The following is a 19,603-nucleotide window of genomic DNA, read 5'->3' as shown; positions in this document are numbered from 1 at the left end:
ATGGTCATGGAGACAACCAACAGAATCCTTGTGGAGAGTAAGCTGGGAGATGGCCAGCTTTTTCAACAGTTTGCCCAGGAAAGGGGTGATGGAGATTGGGCGATAGTTTCCCGGGCAGGTAGGATCGGCAGAAAGCTTCTTGAGGAGTGGGTGCATAAGGGAGTGCTTAACGGGAGAGGGGAAAGAGTGATTACAGAAATCGGTCAAGGCTGGAGCGAGGGTGTCAATATGGTTCTTGATGGTTCTGGTGGAGCAGGAGAGCACCTGTTTGGATGACACTTTCATAGATCGAACTTGTCTAGAAACCTTGTCAGGTGTTGTCAGAGAGAAAGAGGAGAAAGGAGGAAGAGAGGTAGAGATGGCCAAAGGGGGGGCCGAGAGAGGAAGAGGGAGAGGAAGAGGAGATGGAGGACAGGATGTCCTGAGTTTTAGCGTAGAAGTGAGATAACAGAGCCATACAGAGGGCCTGGGAGGGAACAGGAGATGTAAAGACCTCAACAGGATTGACCAGTTCTTTTCAGATTTTAAAGAGTTTGGCTGTGTTGTTAGAGGCCACAGAGACACAGGCTTGAATGTGTGTTCTATTCTTGATGAGTGTTATTGCTTTGACTGCCATTTTGGTGCAACCAGTCTAGATATGTCTAAATGTGGCCTGGCAAGCTTTACTATATTGTTATTACATGTCGACACTGGTCTACCTTGTGCAGCCAGTTGGACATGTTTTCATTGTGGCATGGCATTTTTAATAGCAAAGCTTTAATGTTCCTGTACTCTGTTGGTGACTTGCATCTATTGGATTGGTGTTACCCTACAAAACAATTGCAAACACTCTGGCTTTTTAGCCAATTTCTTTCAGACAGTGGGCTGTATGTTATATTAAAACACATATGTATATATTTCTCCTAGTGCAGTGTGCGGCATATCTGTTCAGCAGCACGTTTGTGCGTTTTGCGCAAATGTGATAATCTAGGCTGGCCCAGAGTGTGGCACGACCCTTGATATGTTGCTGAGTTGGGCGGCCCCCTCAGCATGGCTCGCAGGGGGGCCCCCACATCTTGTGTTACGTCACTAACAGAATGTAACATTGCATGGCTTCCTACTTAGATAAATTGCCTAATTAATTAACTACTTAGACTACAACAATATGAGGGCTCATGGTTAATTGATAATCTTTCATTGTATTAGTCTTACATCTCTCGCCGCATTGTATTCTATGTATTTGTAAATTGATGAACTTAGAAGCGTATTAGACCATTTTCTGTGCACCTCTTTACCCCCACTCCTCTTGTCTCTTCCCTTGTGGGTCATGTAGTCTCTTTTATTAATCCATTGTATGTCCTATGATTAGTTTTTTCACATATTATGGACATTTATAATTGACCTTTACAGACTACCTACCTGCTCCCATATTGGCTTGAATGTACTTATTTAAATACTACTAATGTTCTGCATATATTAATGCATTATGCATTTTATAATGTACTGAATCATTCCTATTTAGCGTCATTGGAACCTTCAGTTGCTGTTATGAATCTTATTTTATGTGCTATTTAATCAATAAATAAAAATCATTGAACTAGAAAATGGAGAAGAAGAACGCAAGAGAAGTAAAAGAGGATGGGAAAGGGAAAAGAGCCGGGAAAGGTAGAGGGAAACACAGTATAGAAAAGAAAAAGAAAGGAAAAAAATACAAATAGGATGAAAATCATCTAGAGCAAGATGTACATAAAGCATACTATATGAACTTTATCACATATTATGTTATCATTGGTTTCCGACAACCACATGGATACAAACCATCTGAAATAGTCAATTCACAGAATTTCTTTTTTAATGTGGGTTGACCCATTAGACCAAGAGAAATCTAAATCCCACTCTGAGATTGAAAGTGTGACTTTTCAGTGAATAGCTTCAATATCAGAAGAGATATAATGAAGCATGAGCTAATGTTGCCTGACAACGTTGGACAACTTGTTGTGTATCTACATTTGGCATACTAAGGCAACAAAACCTGATCAATTACATGAACTACCCATAGTGAAGAGGACAGAGCAGAGGGTAGCAAAGCTGAAGCACTGTCTAAAAGGCATACTATACAGGATGCTTGCCAGCAAACACCACCCACCCTCATCTACAGTCCCTTAAATGGGAGTGTTAGATCACGTGGCTTTGCTCAGTTATATCTAGGGCCGCAGTAATGCAGGACTAATCAATGGTTTGGATGTGACGCACACGGTTGGAATAGGCAAATGTATTAACACCCAGGTAGACGCTATGGTTTAAGGGCTGTTTCTAGTAATATTATAGGTCCCAATGGTTATAGTTCACAGATTCAAATTGACAAAGGGGGTCCTGGGAGTCTCTCTGCCAGACATTAGTCCTGGTTACGAGAGACTTGTCCAGCACCGAAATGCTAGGCAATTCTCCTCTGAACAAGAGTACCAACAGCATCCCCAGACACTTGTTTCGGTCTGGTTGGACCTCATCAGTAGGGAGGAGCTGTGCCTCTCTAAGAATAGTGAGCAAGGAGTCCATGTCTGGATTCCCCTAGTAACTTAGGGTGAGACCCAAAGATACTTAAATATGCAAATTGACAAAGGGGGTCCTGGGAGTCTCTCTGCCAGACATTAGTCCTGGTTACGAGAGACTTACCCAGAGTCTTTAGCTCGCTATCTTTCACAGAGAAGAAATATCCCAAACATATCAGTCTTTGTCCTGCCCTGGGGCAGTCCAGCACCGAAATGCTAGGCAATTCTCCTCTGAACAAGAGTACCAACATCATCCCCAGACACGTGTTTCGGTCTGGTTGGACCTCATCAGTAGGGAGGAGCTGTGCCTCTCTAGGGTAAACAAGTACAAAAGTATCAGAAATTTCTTTTCAGATAGAATTGCGATAATGTTGAATTACATGCAGAGCACATGTGGGTGGCATAGGGAGCCTGAATATGTATTACAATACCAACAATTCCCATCAATATGAAGTTTCAAATGATGCCGTTTCTGTGCTGTACATAGACTCCTGGAGCTTAGACAATACATCAACTGTGACATGTTTACAGATGGAGAGCATACCGTCCAGGGTTGCAAATGTGGCTCCACTCTTCTGGTCTGAGAAATGTGTTCCATTCATGTTCCCATTGCAGTTTAGAATGCAACTTCTGCTCTTATTTATATGCAAAAATATATTTATACTGGTACGATGCTGTCTAATTTGGGCAAGTAGATAGAGGAGGGAGTTAGCCTTTGTGGCCTTCAGAGTCAAATATAGTATGCCAAAGCCGATTGATAGGTAAATGTTTTTCATTAGTTGCACATATTGAAGACATTTGCCATCATCAAGATGGAAATCAGCCAGGGAAAGTATTTAACCTCAATATTGTTTAGACATTGCTGTATTGTGAGTATACCTCTTATGTCTCGCTGTGGCTATTTGTGGCCATTTGATGACTTTACATGGAACTTTGCCGGGTGAGGCTTTGCCAGACTATGCACCCATACCAATGTTGCTTTTTACCTACATGTATATGCATAACTAATGTAGCCCCCCTACCATGTAGCCCCGTATCATTGATCTGCCAGATTATGCATTCCAAGATGGTGTAACCTTATTCATGGTGTTCTACTGTTTAGAATGTCACCTCACAATTACTGTAACTAGGGCCTAGATACCTGAGGGTTGTGTGTGCTGCTATATACAAAAAATGTATTTAAGGCATTATACCATATCGAAGCCTACCACAAAACTAAGAAGGAACTGAGACTACAATCTCTCCGAAACAAATGTGCGTTTTATCTATGAAAGGAAAAGGCATGCCCAAAATAGGGGCACATTGTGAATCTGGACATTTTCATTATCCTGCTGCATAGGTAGGGAACATTGAGTCCTTTGTAGAGAGGCCAGGCTGATGTGTGCTCTTTTGCCTGCCCAAAGTAACTGAGCTAATAATGTGTCAATTCTTGAGACAAAGAAACCTAAGAGGAGCATTGCTAAATTGATCAGTGTGTGTAGAACTTCCTGGTCAAAAACCTTAGACTATGGTTTTGAGTCTGCCCACCACGTTATGCACAATGGGTTCCAAGTAGCAACATTAGTTTATACCATGTTAAAACTATTGTACAAATGTAGTTGCATTATAGTGGCTTAGGTAACAGCAAATATGATTGAAGTTAATTCTGCCTAATTGTAGCTTGATTATAGTTAAGGGATAGAGCCATACATGACCTGTTCAGGGATAAAGCCTCTGTTTTGTCTTAGTTGGGCTTGTATCCAGACACAGTGGCATATTGCTGAGCCAAGGATACAATGACTGCAATTGAGTTCATGGGGTTGGGTACATTTATAATGACATCATCGGCATAAGCAGAAACTTTGTATGTACAGTTGTTGATAGTGACGCCTTGGATCTTGGGATCCCTCAGGATGTATGTAAATAGAGATTCAAGAGCAACAATGTAGAGGTTGGGTGAGTAAGGAAGCCTGCATCATGTTCCGTGGGAAAAAGTCAGCCATTCAGGAGTCAACCAGTAGCACTGACATAGGGAGATGCCCCCATATACAGTCCTCTTACCACTCGAGTCATATTAGGGCCGAAGTCCACACATTGAATTGTATCAAAGAGATCATCCCATACAAACTGAACAAAGACTTTTTTTCAATGCCAATGCAATCCACGGTTGTGTCTTTCATATTGCACAGTAGCTGGGTATTATTCATGAAGAATCAATCATTTACATAGCACACTTTTCAGTGGTAATGAGAAACATATTAACCCTAAAGAGGAGTTTAGATAGGCTCTTACACTCATGATTCATGGGTGATATGGGCTGAATATTGTAACCAGGAGAGGGTATTTGCTGTGATTTGGAGAAAAGAAATGAGTTGTACTTCTCGTATGAGACACCATGAGCGCTGGATTGATTCTTTAATTGAAAAGATTGAGTAATTTTGCAGCTATCATTTTGGAAAACATGTGGTGGTATTGGACCGGAAACACTCCAAGACACAAGGTTGTCAAATTAATAAGATGATCTCCACCTGAGAGTTTCAGCTCTCCACGTGGTGCATCACACCCATCATTATGATGGAGGAAACATCTCCTAGAAAAGCTTGGATATCATCACTAGATATTGTACTTTGCAGTATACAGAGGTCTTGATAAAAGGCTCCACACATATTTGTGATATCCTCAGCTTCTGCCACTATACCACCTTGAGTATCCACAATCATGGCCACTCTAATATTTACATTGCTTCACCCTATTATATCCAGGAAGCATTTTATGTTATTCCCAAAATGGTATTTGCCATTCTTGCTAATAATTTGGGAGTATATCTCAGGGGCAAAGCGTTTGTCTTGGAAGAAAGACAACACAGAGCATTGCAGTTTAGAAACCAGGTACATCACTTAGAAGCTGGTCTATCGAATGAAGCGTGAGATAAGCATTTTTTTATCAGATCTTTGGCTCTTTTAAACGTATGTCTTCAGGCACTATTTGTGTTTTCGTATCACCAATATGATGGGCTCATTCCTAAATGCTAAAAACTTCATGCATCTTTAATAGTTTTTTTAAACAGGGAAACATTGTTGTCCTCATATTTCTTAATGTACGTTGTTGTTAAAGTAAAAGGCTCTTTAAGGGAACCTTATAAGCACCCCAGGTAATTTGAAGATTAGTGACAGCAGGAGTATTTTTGGAATAGAATTCAACAACGTATATTCAGATAGCAGTTCTCTGGGAATAAATTGCCAGGTCTTATGCTTAGAATTGGGCGTATCCGAGTCCAAAACAGCTGTGACTGGTGCATCATCAAGAAAAGTGTGTGGGGAATTGTCTGCTCTTGTCCGATTAGTTACTAAGTGAGTGCTGACAAATATATAAGCCATGCAGGGGCAAGAGCAGTGTAGGTTTGAGTAAATGAGTGAATTCCATATATTTAGGGTGTACTATTGTATGATATGGTATGGTTATGTGTATTTGTAAAGCAACTATACACAAGACAAGTGTTTCAAGGCGCTCAAGGAGGGAGGGAACAGGGGGGAAAAACAAAAGTCATTCAGAGCCCCTGAGTTTTTGAACGACAACCAGTCTGCTAAGGCAGAGTAAGTGCCTATAATACAATTAGACTTGAAAGCATGCCCATTGTCCTATTAAATTTGAAAAGACTAAGAACTCAGCGTCATTATACGCTGATGACCTTGTCATTGTTGATCATACTGTAAAAAGAATTAAGATGATTCAGGAAAAACTGGGTCGCTTTGCCAACTGAACACACACTACACATTAACTTAAGAAAATCTCAAATAATGCTGTTTGCGTAAAAAAATAGATAAATAGACCAAATAGGGAACTAAGTTGGGGTATAATTGAGTATACTGATTTTTACAAGTATCTGGGTGTACATATGGACAGTAGGATTGGTTATCAGTCTATAACTAAAAAGAAAATGCAACAAGCTCAACAAATAACGAAACTCGACCACAGCTTTGTTCAAAACTATGCAGGATACTCTCTCAAGGGTATACTGATGTTATATAAGCAGTGGCTTGTACCAGTTATTGCTTATTGATTAGAAACTCTCACTATTAGTAACTTCTTATGGTTGGATAAAAAAGGGTGCTATTTTTGGAGTAATATACTTGATATTCTGCCCTCTTGCCCAATACAGTATGTCAGAGTTGAATGTGGACTGGTATCCTTAAAAGCCCTTATTTTACAACAAAGAGGACTTCTTCCTCTGAAAGCCATGTGTCATCCGTTGAGCCATATGCTTTCCATCATAGGTGAAAATATAATCGAATTAAATAAAATTGTTAGATGTAACAAATATGATGACATATGCAGAGAACTGTATACAGAGTTAAACTGGTCATATGATCGATTACGTTGTGGCTGGTACAGTTCTATTAAAAATAGTTGAGATAAAAGACTGGGAAGCAAGTTTACCCATATGAGTAGACTCAGTAATTTCAAATATTTAGATTGTATTGTCTATATCTCCAGTTGTAGTTAATTTGTTGCCCTGATCCTGATGTTCACAGATTCGGAATATTGATTATAAGTAATCAACTGCCAGTGGTACTCAATGGCAATTGGACAAAAGCCAGCGACAATGCTGGATTTGTAAACTAGTAGGAAATCTAGAGACAGTTAGACATATTCTAACTTAGTGTCCTGATTTATCAATAGTATATTATCGAGAATATGAATGATTCAATCTGAAACTATCTCTTCAGTGAACTTCTGGCATTACTGTCTAAATACACAGACTTAAGCTATGCACATTGCCTTATATAAGGTATGGATGACAGCTGTGATCATACTTGAAACTGTGAAAAGAGTTAAAATTAGTAGTGTTCCCTAAGAACATTGCACTTTAGTGATATTGTTTATTTGATTTCTTGATAAGTCTGTTGATAAATCTGAATTGGAAATGTATATTTATCAGTACGTTTTGAGGCTTTTATATATGAATTTATGAAAATGAATTGTAAAAGAATAGTAAATGTGTGTATGTATTGTTAGGACTACAAACTGAATATAGATATACGTCGATTGATTGATTATGTGATAGTTTGTTTGAATTAATTTGTTTAGTTATAATGAATATGAAATTGTATCAGTTGTACAAGTTCTCTGGAACTAAACACAACTAGAACAATAAAATAAAATAAAATAAATAATACAATTAACAGTGGAGATAACAACAAATAGGTCTGATGATGATTCTGCAGTTTTTCCAAGAGCATAGAGGTGCCACCATGCAGGAGGGGAGACAGGGAGGAAAAGATAGACAATCTTCAAGGCATGGTTCTTTCAGATCGTGCACGTGAACAGACGTACAGGAGAGAGGAGGGGGAGGAGGTGCAGGGTGTGGGGAATCCAGATGCCCCAGTTGGTCAGAAACTGGGTAAGTGCTGAGAGATGCCATTCTCAATGGGTAATTGACAGAGTGTGGTAGAATGAGGCAGGCCCTGAGTCAAGTGCTGGAGGACTGGTGAGGGGTGCCGGGGACCTGTGAGACTCTGAGGTACTCCCGGCGGCCAGTCGGCATGCTGTGCGGAAAAGGAGGGAGTGAGGGATAGAGTGGAGAAGAGGTTAGCACGGAAGAGGGAGAGAGAAGGAAGAGGAGAAGAGGAATGTCTTAAGGAATTTCCATAACTTAAGGAGATCAGGCTCAAGATGGAGTACCGTCCATTCATCGACCAATTAAAAAGAGTCAAGAGGAAATTGACGCAGTTTGTGACTTTTTTAATTTGATAAATTGAGCTTTTGATTTACAGTCTATGGGTATGAGTGAATCTATGGGTAGATTAAATCCACTGTCAAAGATTAGTTTGTAAGCAGTATATCGGGACCAGATTTGTTTTATTTTATGCCAAAATGTAAGCCATCAGGCCTCGAGTCATCTACATTCATCATGACTGAGATTTCTGACCAATGTGATTACTCATCTACCATCAGGATCAGCATTGTGTTTCCGATATTAGGCTTCAAGCTGATTCTGAAAAACAATGTTTCTACCATTTTGAGGTCAATTGAAGGTGCATGCACTGCCAGATTGACCCAATATCTTTGAATTTTACAGGAATCTAGATGATTTGAGTTTGTTTTGTGGGAATACAAATATAACCCAGTTCTCTAATTTCATGGAAATAGGATGTTATTATGTTTAACTAGACTCACTGTAGCCTGGACATTCCAAGCCTGTATGTTAACAGGAACCATGTTTGCTTCTTATAATTCAGTAGCCTAGACAGCATCTGCCAGTATTGAAGGATTGACACGCTATATCTCATTTGGCAGAACCCATCCTCCACTTCTGAAGCAGTCAGACTCCCAAATGTACTGTGAGAGATGTGGAGGAAGAGAATAGTGCTGTACCTGATTCAAGGCTGTGGATAAAGTTAGATCTCTGTGTTTGATGCCAAGAACATCTGCTACCATTGAGCACCTGACAGGTTTACTAATAGCAAAGAGAATGCTCATGAACCCACACCAGAACATCTAGGAATCAATTGGATTTGCACTTTTGTAAAAGACTGGGTCATATACGGGTTCCCGGTCCCTTACTACCTCTGCCTCCACTTCTTCCTACTCAGCTAATCTAACTTCTCTCTAAATAATGAACCCTTCTGCCTCCCTCAATGATCTCTTGACTCTCTGAAAGCTGCCTGGTACTGAGAAGGAGCTGCCACTACGCACACCCTTTAGGCCACATTATAAATGACTTATCATATGATGTGGATAAACTTTGGTTAAACATTTCAAAAGCTTTATGAGAGGTTCGACCTGGTTGAATCACCTGGAATTTGGGTGAATCAATTTTGTCCAGGAAAGTTTACGCGGTCTACTGAAGAAACCAACCGATCCCGTAGCCTCCCCGTTGTCAGAGTATAACATGAAGGACTCATTGGTGGCATGAGACATGTGAAAGAAAACATTACTTTGTATAGGCTTTTCAGTAGCTGCCACAGTATGCCATAATATTGAAGTTAATGTACTGAGAACATTGTGTTTGGCCACCAGTAAAATCGAATGCTTACCGCCTTCAAGCAATCCATTGAACAGTACAAAGTTAAGCAATAGGTCGCTTATTTGCCATTGAATATTTAGAATACTGAGCATTTAATCCCTACCATGAGTTTCAGAACAAATGTCCAAGCTCTGGTCATCTTCCATCTGGGCGGTGGCAACATTCTAGTCGCAGGAGTCCCATATGAACCCTTGGTGCATCTGAAAGCTGCAAACTGAACTGAGATTTTGTTGTGTGAGCATCTGAAAGATGGCCAGCATGCTTCAGCATGCATGATCACATGAATAAGAAAACTCAACCTCATCATTCTCATCTTCAAGCTTGTGGAGCTTATTGCGAGTCTGTCGGTAATAAGGTGGTAATTCTGGACCAGGTGGTATCACTGTTCCCACCATCGTGTCTGGTGGAATCACTGCCATATTACAGCTTGACCGGAGCGCAAACTCACCATTGGCAGTAACAGTAATTCTGTCTTCCAGAATTACCGCAAAACAGAATCAATGGGCATCATTACAAGTTTTGAGGTAGCCATGCCGTTTTTAGCGGCATGGCTACCCCTAAACCGGGTACTGGGTCCAGGTTCCAGAAATAGGGAATTACCGGGCCATGCTGACTTTAGCGGGCCCGGTAATTCCCATTCTCGGGACCCGGACCCAGTACATCCCCATTCCCATTTGAGCCCCTATAGGGCTCAAATGGGAAAGGGGAGGATGCTAACAACGGGTCCGTTAATGAAGGGCCTGTTGTTAGCATCCTGGTCTGCTAGCGGCTCCTGCTCTGCACGTCTGGTCTGGCAAGGTGTCCAGAACGGGACCCGCTGCAGTCCTTATAATGTGGCAGCCTAGAATGAACAGTGCCGGTTCCTTACCAGCACCTTTCATTCCGTGGCCACCCTCGTTGTAATGAGGCCCAATGAGTGGAATTCCACCCATATTCAGTGGAATTCATTTTACCACAGAACATCCGCCATTAATTCCTCCAGTGAAATTACCATTGGGGGAAAAAGCATAATTACCGGAATGGGATGTATGACGACGGCTATTTTTAAAACCTCAATCCGTCCTGAATCCACCACTTCATGTACCCATCCAGACCCACAGGAGAGGGAAATCATGCCCCAAGTAAATCCGGGGAAGGTGTCTGATCTGAGGCTGAGTAAGCAGAGGTTCAGTGAGGTCGAGCTGCAGGTCCTCACTGATGAGGTGGTGGCCACTGCCGAGGTGTTATATGGCTCCCGGCATCATAAAACCGCTCGGCAAAGGAAGGCAGCCAGCTGGTCAGGCATCTGTGACAAGATCATGGCTGTGGGCACAGTTCCACAGGACGGTGAGGACTGTTCAATAATTGTTTACTATCTATTGCTCAAAGAACGTTATCATAATATCAAATACAGTAATGGATTCAAATACAATGATACAATAATGAATTATAAAAAATACATATATTACTATAGAAATATTACAAACAGTACATAAATAAAGAAGTTGTACGCACACAGTTATATTAAGTACACATGCTTACATCTATCCTGTCAATTACCATACATTATTTCATCATTTTGTGTACATGACAGCATCATTTATTACTTTGTGTCATAAATATATGTGTTCAAGGTAGAGTAGAAATAATTAGCACCACCGATATTTAGGGGACATGTACTTGAGTTAACGTTATATAGCCCATATTATCAGTTAAGCAGCATACGTAAGTGCTATCTAGTTAATTTCTCCTGCTACTAATATTCCTTTCCATATGTTATAAAGTGTGACGTGCATAGACTTGTGCTTAGAGTTCGGACAGTACATCCAGAACAAATCACTCTTAATGCTATTGTAGTCAGACAGATATGGGCCCAGCATCTTCATTTATAGTGGGTTTGCTCGCTACACTTAGTCAGAACATGTTGAGCAGTTTCCGTCTTTCCTTCCAGACTGCAAGATCGACAGGCACTCTACTCTTGTGGGGTTCCCAAAAGAAACCTACGTACCTCTGGCAATGGACAAAGATTTAAATACCACTGTGGGGTTTATATTTGTGAATTAATTGATCCACAGAGGTGTAATGAGGACGGCAGGAAGCAGTGGAATGACCTGATGGGCAGTGTCTGCAGCCTCACGTCCAAACACCAGTGGGAAACATCGGCCACAGGAGGCAGCAGATGGACCCAGTTGTCCTGACGGTGTGGGAGGAGAAGACCAGCTCCATCCTCCTTTTGAAGGAGAGCGAGTGACTTGAGATTGACGATCCCAGAGCCAGCAGCCAAGGTGAATCCATTGAGTTTGAATGTCCCCCCATTCCCATGACAATGCACTGGCCAAATCACGATCCCAAGCATGTGTGCATCAGCATAGATGTACACAATAGACAGGGGAAGATGCCACCACATGGCAAATCTCCCAAAGACAATGCCACCCATTGTGTATACAAGGAGAGCCGGGTTTAGGCATGGGCAATACGGGCAGTTCCCCGACACGCCAGCTCTGATGAGTCTTAAAAGGGCTCCCTCTTGCTGGCATAATAAAGTCTTCCTATTGCAATGGAAAGTGTCCTGCTTCTGTGCTGGAACAGGAAGTTAATCATTTCAACAGCGCACCGCTGCCATATCAGTAGGTGGCAACCTTTGGAAGGCTACTCCATGCTGGTATAGCAGCAAATCTCAGTTGAAATGATTAACGCCATTCCCCAGCATGGGAACAGGGTGCCTTTCCATTGCAATACAGCATTGCAGCTGCATCAGCATAGGTATGCAAGGTGGCACCGTGCTGATGTGCAAAGCAACCCCAAATGTTGTGTCCTCCCCCCCTTGCCGTGGATACACATGTCCTTTTCCCTGGGCAATACCAGGGCTAAGGCTAGTCCTGTATGCAATGGTAGGTGGGCAACTGTGCACATACCTATGCACAGCAGTATGAATGTGTATGGGAGCACATGCAACTATGTGTAGCACTCATGTGTGCTGAGAAACACCAAGTGCCAAAGTGTACCCCAGCAATACCGCATGTACACGCCACATTGGCAGCATAAGAGGCAAAAAGCACATGCTAATTGGGTGTACATCCTCAGCAGACACTACTCCAACCTTGCTGTGGCCATCTGCATTGGCCTGCAATCATGGTTACACGTAAAACCAAAAAACCTCAGAAATTCACCAGTTAGGGTAAGCTAAGCAACCATAACTCACACCACCACTGTGCACTGTTAAGACTAACACACAGGACATCTAAGATAACATCACAAATGACACTGATGACATCACCGATAACATCACATATCTAGGCCACTTGTTTTCGTTCACTGACATATCTAGGCCAGGTGGTTTTGTTCACTGACAGTCAGAATATTAAAATTAAAAAGGTGCTATATATCTAGAGGTTAACCTTGTTGTATGTTCTTAAAATACTTCCCTTAGGGTTTGGTCTCAGTTCAAGGTGCACGTACATGTGACAATAAGCAGGCCTCAAACACACAATTTATTTGTATACATGAAGTTAAACATTATTGTTATTAACATGTTCTAGTGATGTTGTTACTTTGTTCCTTACTTTAGTGTCCCTGTATGCGCCGCTGATTTGTATGAAATGTGAGTCTTCATATGTATTGTTTTTACTAGCACAAGTGTATGGTGAGTCTTGAATTGTTAGCTAGTTATTACATGTTTAACATTACTCAAAACTCAGATAAGATAGCATTAATTATTTTACTATTCAAAATTACAAAATTATACATATTGTACTTCTATGGTGCATGCTGTAGTCATTGTCTAAGTTGTATGAGTAGTGTGACGGAGTGTAGGGCCGTTTGGGCCCCTCCCTGTACTTTCTATACGAAATGGACCACTTGCTCATACACTAGCGGGGGACGCCTCCATTGCCCTTATGCTAACATTAGCATAGGTGGGGCTATTGCAGGATACACTTGGCTTCCATTTTGTGTGCCCTCGACTCCATCTTTGGAGTAGGCCGCACTCCGATACTATGAAAAGCTTCTCTCCTCTCTGCAGCACTGCGCACTGCATGCTCATTGCCCCAACCTTTTCTTCCACTGTCTGAAGCTTCCCAAAACCCTTTCTCACGAATGCGCCAGGGATAATTGAAACAAATAACGTAATGCATCTCCTCACTCTTCATCTAGGATTACTGTCCTGTGTGTGAACCGACCTGAGCCATGACTTGTAGCTCATCCATCTCCACAAACCTGCTCATGCCCTCTCACCCCCGCTGTTGGAAAATTACTGCCAAACTAACTCGGTGCCCTCTTAAGGTATTCTCTTGATGTACCAGTAGTGTGACCCTGCTGTGCAGCCCACCCCAGAGTGCCCCCACTAAATCCAGGCCTCTGTCGCAGTATATTGTGTCCTAAAACGACCATATGTCATTATACTCCCCACTTGCCTTGATGTGCTGAGAGCCACCCAGTGTTTTATCTTAGGCCACTCATTTATTATCATAGTGCCTTAAATGTAAAAACTTCCATCCCCTATTTCACAATTGTTATCCCATACATCTATTTAAGTTCTCTCTCCAAAAATCCTGTCTTGTGATTTTACTTGAACAGTGTTTCTTACTATATAATCATAGACACAATTAGCATATTTCAAACCACAATATCAAAAGTTTCTTTGCACGCTCATGGCAACACAAATTTAAAACCAAGGCCCTCTTCTTATCTCAGTCTATGTTCATAGATGCGCACCGTTCCGGTATCTTCTAATCTGTATAGCATGTGTATCTTGCTGTTTTAAATCTGTCTTCTTTATAATTGTTTCAGCATGTGTACATTTGATCAAGCTGCTAATATGATTTCCTTGTCTTAAGTGGGCTATTTATACCTTTTTGAAACGGCTAATTATATGTGCCCTGCATCTGTGCTACAGCCTGTGTACCTTAATTTTGTCCTGAACATTTTAGAATGTGTCCTGACTATGCCAGAACACAGGAATGCACATGAGACATATATGATTGCCCTTGATATGACACTTGTGTGTTATTCTCAATCCAATGTGGAGTCAGGCAGTTGTGGCACTTCAAGGGAAACAACATTTAAATATATGAGTTGCAATCGAACAAAGGGGTGTGTCTTAGGGACTTCCCGGAGGATCTTGGCTCCCTTAATGGGTGTGGTTCAAAAAGGGGCCCACAGTTGCTGTGGCCCAGGGCCCAAAAATCCCAAATGATGGCCCTGGCTGCTCCTTCTCAACTCACAACCCACCTCATCAACTTTATCCTTATACAGGGGCACACAAGAAAAGGACACAATGATGCTAACAGGCCCATTTCTAATCAAGCAATGCACCTTTTTAGTTTGGGCTGTTACGTGTCGATTGTAGGTGTTGTTTTGTTATTTGCCGGCCCATTTATTGGCCATGGCCATGTTTTCCCTGTGGCAATTCCCACCCAGTTTCAAGTCAGTCTTCAATGAGTTAATGACTTAATTTGAGTTGTTTACCCTCTACTGGTGTAATAAAAATGGCTGCCTTCAGTCACTCGAATCGTAAGGACTATGTGTGTCCTTCACTAAAGTCTTGCTAAAATCAAGCATTTGCCAAACACTGCTATTCGATGCCCCGGTACTCGAACCATTTTCACCTGCTACCATCGCTGGCCAGTTAATACCACTATGACTGTATCAGGCAAGTGCCTTTGCATTGCCAACACAAAAGCTCAAACTGTTGGCATTGCCAAAGCTTGTTTTTTCATTTCGTTTTATTATATTTTTAGATATAAGCAATACCAAGAGCATTGCCCTCGACATGAGAAGCCGCATTATGACGTGAATCCACAACATTAACATCACAGTGAACAATTGGGACGTCGCTGCTAGACCTCTTAAACCTGGTGGGCGTCAAATTTCATCTAAGGCACACAAACTCTGAACGTCTCCAGTGACCCAAGAAATCTGGAAGAGATCAAATAATGTAATGAGTCACCCCTCAAATATCTCTTGTAGTGCTATTTCCTCATTTCAACATGACAGCAGGTGTAGAACCCCCAGCACTTTCCACTTGAGCCCAGTATCCTTACTAATCTAACCTACTCTTAAAGGTGTGATCACTTCTTCTAGTCTAGGTGGGTACATTCAACATTTAAGAAGTTCAATACAGATCGGCAGCCCCATCTTCTGCAAAAGTACTTCTACTTTGAATATCCCCATGTGCCTAAATGTTTATAGAATGCGTACTCCTATTTACATACTCAAAACCCAAGTAAGATCCACTTCCCGCATGTTCTCTTCACAGACAAATCTCTTTAACCAGGTTTCTTCATTAAGTTCCCGCTCATCAATAATCAAGCTCGTATTTCGAACACTCATCTGCATCGGCCGCCACATCTTCAGGAGCGATTTCAATATTTCCTCCACCCCCTCCACTTGGCAGAAAATCTATTGGTTCTCATTCCAAGTAACTCGTAGCTGAGCAGGTGGTAATAACCCTGCTTTAACTCCTAGTGCAAGGAAGGATTACTAGGGACAGTTCAGTCGATTCCTTCTTTACTCACTTTCAGGGGCCATGTCACTCTTTTGTTGCTGACACTCTAGAGTCCCCCTTGCAACCTTTAGGATTCTATCTCCATGCTCGGCACCAGAAACCTCAATTATGAGAGTTGGCCTCACTGTTGACTCTTGCCGTCTGTCAGGAGTATGCAGCATAATCCTTTAACACTTCTCTTTGTACATGGGGGCCTCATCTACTTCCAAGCCAAATATATCTGCAAGCCAATGAGTACCAAAAGACACTGGATCCTCACCTCCCGAGCCTGATAGGTGCATCATTTATTCATTTATAAATTTATTTGTTCACTTGTATAGCGCACACAAACCCTACGGCATCTAGGCACTGTTGAGGAACCTGTTACATTTTGCCCGGAGACGCGGAGACGGTGGTCATGAATAGTCAAATACAAATACAGTTACATACAGAGTGTACAATGCATCAGATACATAATTCGACGGGAAGCTTACACGGTGTGCAAGGTTTAGGCTAACAACCAGGTTTTGAAGGATCGGCGGAAGACCCAATAGGATTCCTCTACCCTTAACGCATGTGGGAGGGAATTCCACTCTTTGCCAGGCATGACTGGGAAACTTGTCCCTCCCGCTTTGGCGTCTTTGAACTTGGGTTGAACCACTCTATGGGTGTATGGTGTTCTGGTAGGCCTGGACGAGTGAGTCTTAGTAATTTTTTGTGCCGGGTAGGGTGAGGCGGAGCTGGAGATACGCCTATGAGTGATTGTAAGTGTCTTGAATGAGATTCTTTCTCGGATGGGGAGCCAGTGTGCTGCTCTGTAGGCTGCCAAGATATGTTCTCATCTAGGAATGTTCAATGCAGCTCACAAGGCATTATTTTGGATGGTCTGGGGTTTTTGTATGTTGTGAGTAGAAGTACCGGCGAAGAGCACATTACAATAGTCCAGCCTAGAGCCAACCACTGTCCGAGCGATCGTTAGGCAGCTGTCTATAGAGAGGAAGGGTTAGACAGCATTTAGCAATTTGGTTGAGTAGGCCGCTGAGGAGGATATTGCATTAATTTGACGGGTTAGGAAAAGTGTTGTGTTAAGGTAGACCCCTAAAATTTTGACCGCTGGTGAGACTGAGATCAGGGTGCCATCAATGTTGAAGGCTGCGTAATCCGGGTCAAGCTTTTTTAGAACAGTGGCGGGTCCTATGAGGAGAAGTTTGCTTTTATCATCGTTGGGACAGAGGCCATTGGTCGCCATCCAGGCTTGGTATATTTAACTCAGCATGGCAGAGTCGTTAAGGTAATTGCCAAAACAAGGGAGGAGAATTTGCTTGTCGTGTCATCCGATCCCCTTTGTGGCAGGGCTTATATTTAGTTTAGTGAAATCTTTGAATGTGCACAAAACTCCCGTTCTTTGAGAGCTGTGTTAAAGGCGGATGCTTTTCATCACTACATTTACAGATCTGTACGGCCGGAAGAACATCTACGGACGTTCCTTGTCTCTTCTTCAACATTTTGATCTGTGAAGTTTTGTTTGTTTCTGTCCACACTGATATAGCAGTACATGAGATTGTATCATTCACGATCTGGAAGGACGACTGAAAGCAAAATCGTGTAGCAACTTAGCATATTCTGATGTTTACCCAGCCCAACATGCTCATGTGGAGTGTAGGGCACACCTAGGCCCTCTAGTGGTCACTCAGAAGAAATAACTTATTAATACTCTTTATGTTCATACCTCTTCATCTACTTGTATTCATGTTTTGTCTTTTTTCTTCAGTATTCTTCATTTTTCATTTTAGGTCATTGGCAAATTGTACTTAACTGGATGTGTGCATTGTATACTTTCTGCCTGATTCATGGAATTATTTGCGCCGAAAACGGAAATGTGTGCGCCATTCTGCCCGCAAATCCTTGTTTGACAAATGGGGATTTGTGGGCTGAATGGTGCACAAATCCGCGTTTTCGTCGCAAATAATTCCATGAATCGGGCAGTTTATTTGTTTTTACTGGTGTTATGTGCTCACCCATGAAGACTCCAATAGATGAAGCCCTGAGCTTGATCCACTCTCCCCAAGGTTACGCTAAGGATCATTTGAAGTAGTTATTCAGATTTTGCTTCAGGTTTTTGAGAGTGCTTAGCCATAGCATGTCTCATGGCCAGTGGCCGCTCACACTACATCTGCCAGGGGGCCTTCTGAAGGAGGCAATTGCTTCAGGTGGCCAGGTTCTGGAATCATAGGCATCCCAAATTGCAATTAGTGCTGATGTCAAACCAAGGAACAATGCTGCAGACCTACTCACATATGCTGGACTGTCAGTATTTACAAAGCTTTCCCTGCAGGACCTACAGGGCACTGTGTGCACTAGTAATAGAACACCTAGGCACACAGGAGAATACTTTGTCAAGGCTGTGCTGCTGTTGGTCATTCTAATGATCCATGTGTGCTTTATTATCCTAGTAAAGTGTGTATGTTGTCATGTCCTAGTGCACCATACTTCTCAATGTTATAAATGCAACGCAAAGGCAGGAGCTGCACACAGAGGGATGCAGTGCACTCGTTCTTTCAGTTGCTGGTGCCATCTTGTGCCATGCCATAGCTCATCATGGCGTCCTTTCACAGTGGCACATTTGCACACTGTCACTTGCCACCATCCTATGGCTCGGCAAGGCCCTCGCACTATAGATGAGGCTTTGCAGAGCCATGCTCTGTTTATTGCATCTCGGGGGGGCAGTGCTCGACAATGCACTTAATCGAATTTACAGTAACCCGCTCCTGAAGTATAGGCGCATTTTCCAGCAAGCAGGGAGGCCCACACAAATAGGAGAGTGTGTTTTACTAAAAATTAGCCTTAATGAGGTTATTATGAAATCATTTGTATGGTAGTGCCGGATAACAAATGGCCACGTCGTAACTATCAGCAGATTATGTTGTCTGAATTTATCTTGCAGGAATGGATTCCGAGGCTGTAATCCATCATGCTGCGCGCCCATTAAACACTTCGATGATACACATGTATATTCCCCTCACAATACATTTTACCCATAACAACCTATTGGGTTCTGGAATTATTTGGCTTCGTGTTCTATATTATCTGACATTTTTTTCTGGCATTACTCAGGCTTTTTACTTAATGCACTCATTTTTCACTGGCGTGTTGCGTTGCAGCTTTCCAGCAGAGATTAACTGGAAGCAAAGAGGGGAATGATTACAGACTGATGTGAGCGTGCGGGAGGGGTGTGAAGCTGGGCTCTCTGCGGTGGGTGCTTTGCACACGGGAGGTCCTGCCTTATGTTCTCGGAAGGGCCTTACAGCCTGGGACTACTAAGTCCCAAAGGTCAAAAGTCGATGGGCCTCATTACGACCCAGGCGGTAAGGGGTTTACGGCAGCGTAAACAGCGCCGACCCTTACCGCCTGATTCCGAGGTCCCTTAGCGCCATGGAGGATTTAACACCTGCTTTTAGCAGGTGTTAAAATCCATGGCGCTAAGGAACCTTGTTGTTAATTACGCCACCGTAATTTACGGTGGCGTAATTAACGCCTTCCCCACTCCCATTATGCCCTATGGGGCAAAAATGGGAATGGGGAAGGGTAAATGGGGATTGGGGACTT

The sequence above is a fragment of the Ambystoma mexicanum genome, chromosome 6p, assembly GCF_040938575.1.
Source record: "Ambystoma mexicanum isolate Mex_15411 chromosome 6p, UKY_AmexF1_1, whole genome shotgun sequence".
Taxonomy (NCBI): domain Eukaryota; kingdom Metazoa; phylum Chordata; class Amphibia; order Caudata; family Ambystomatidae; genus Ambystoma; species Ambystoma mexicanum.
This window is presented reverse-complemented; position numbering follows the sequence as displayed.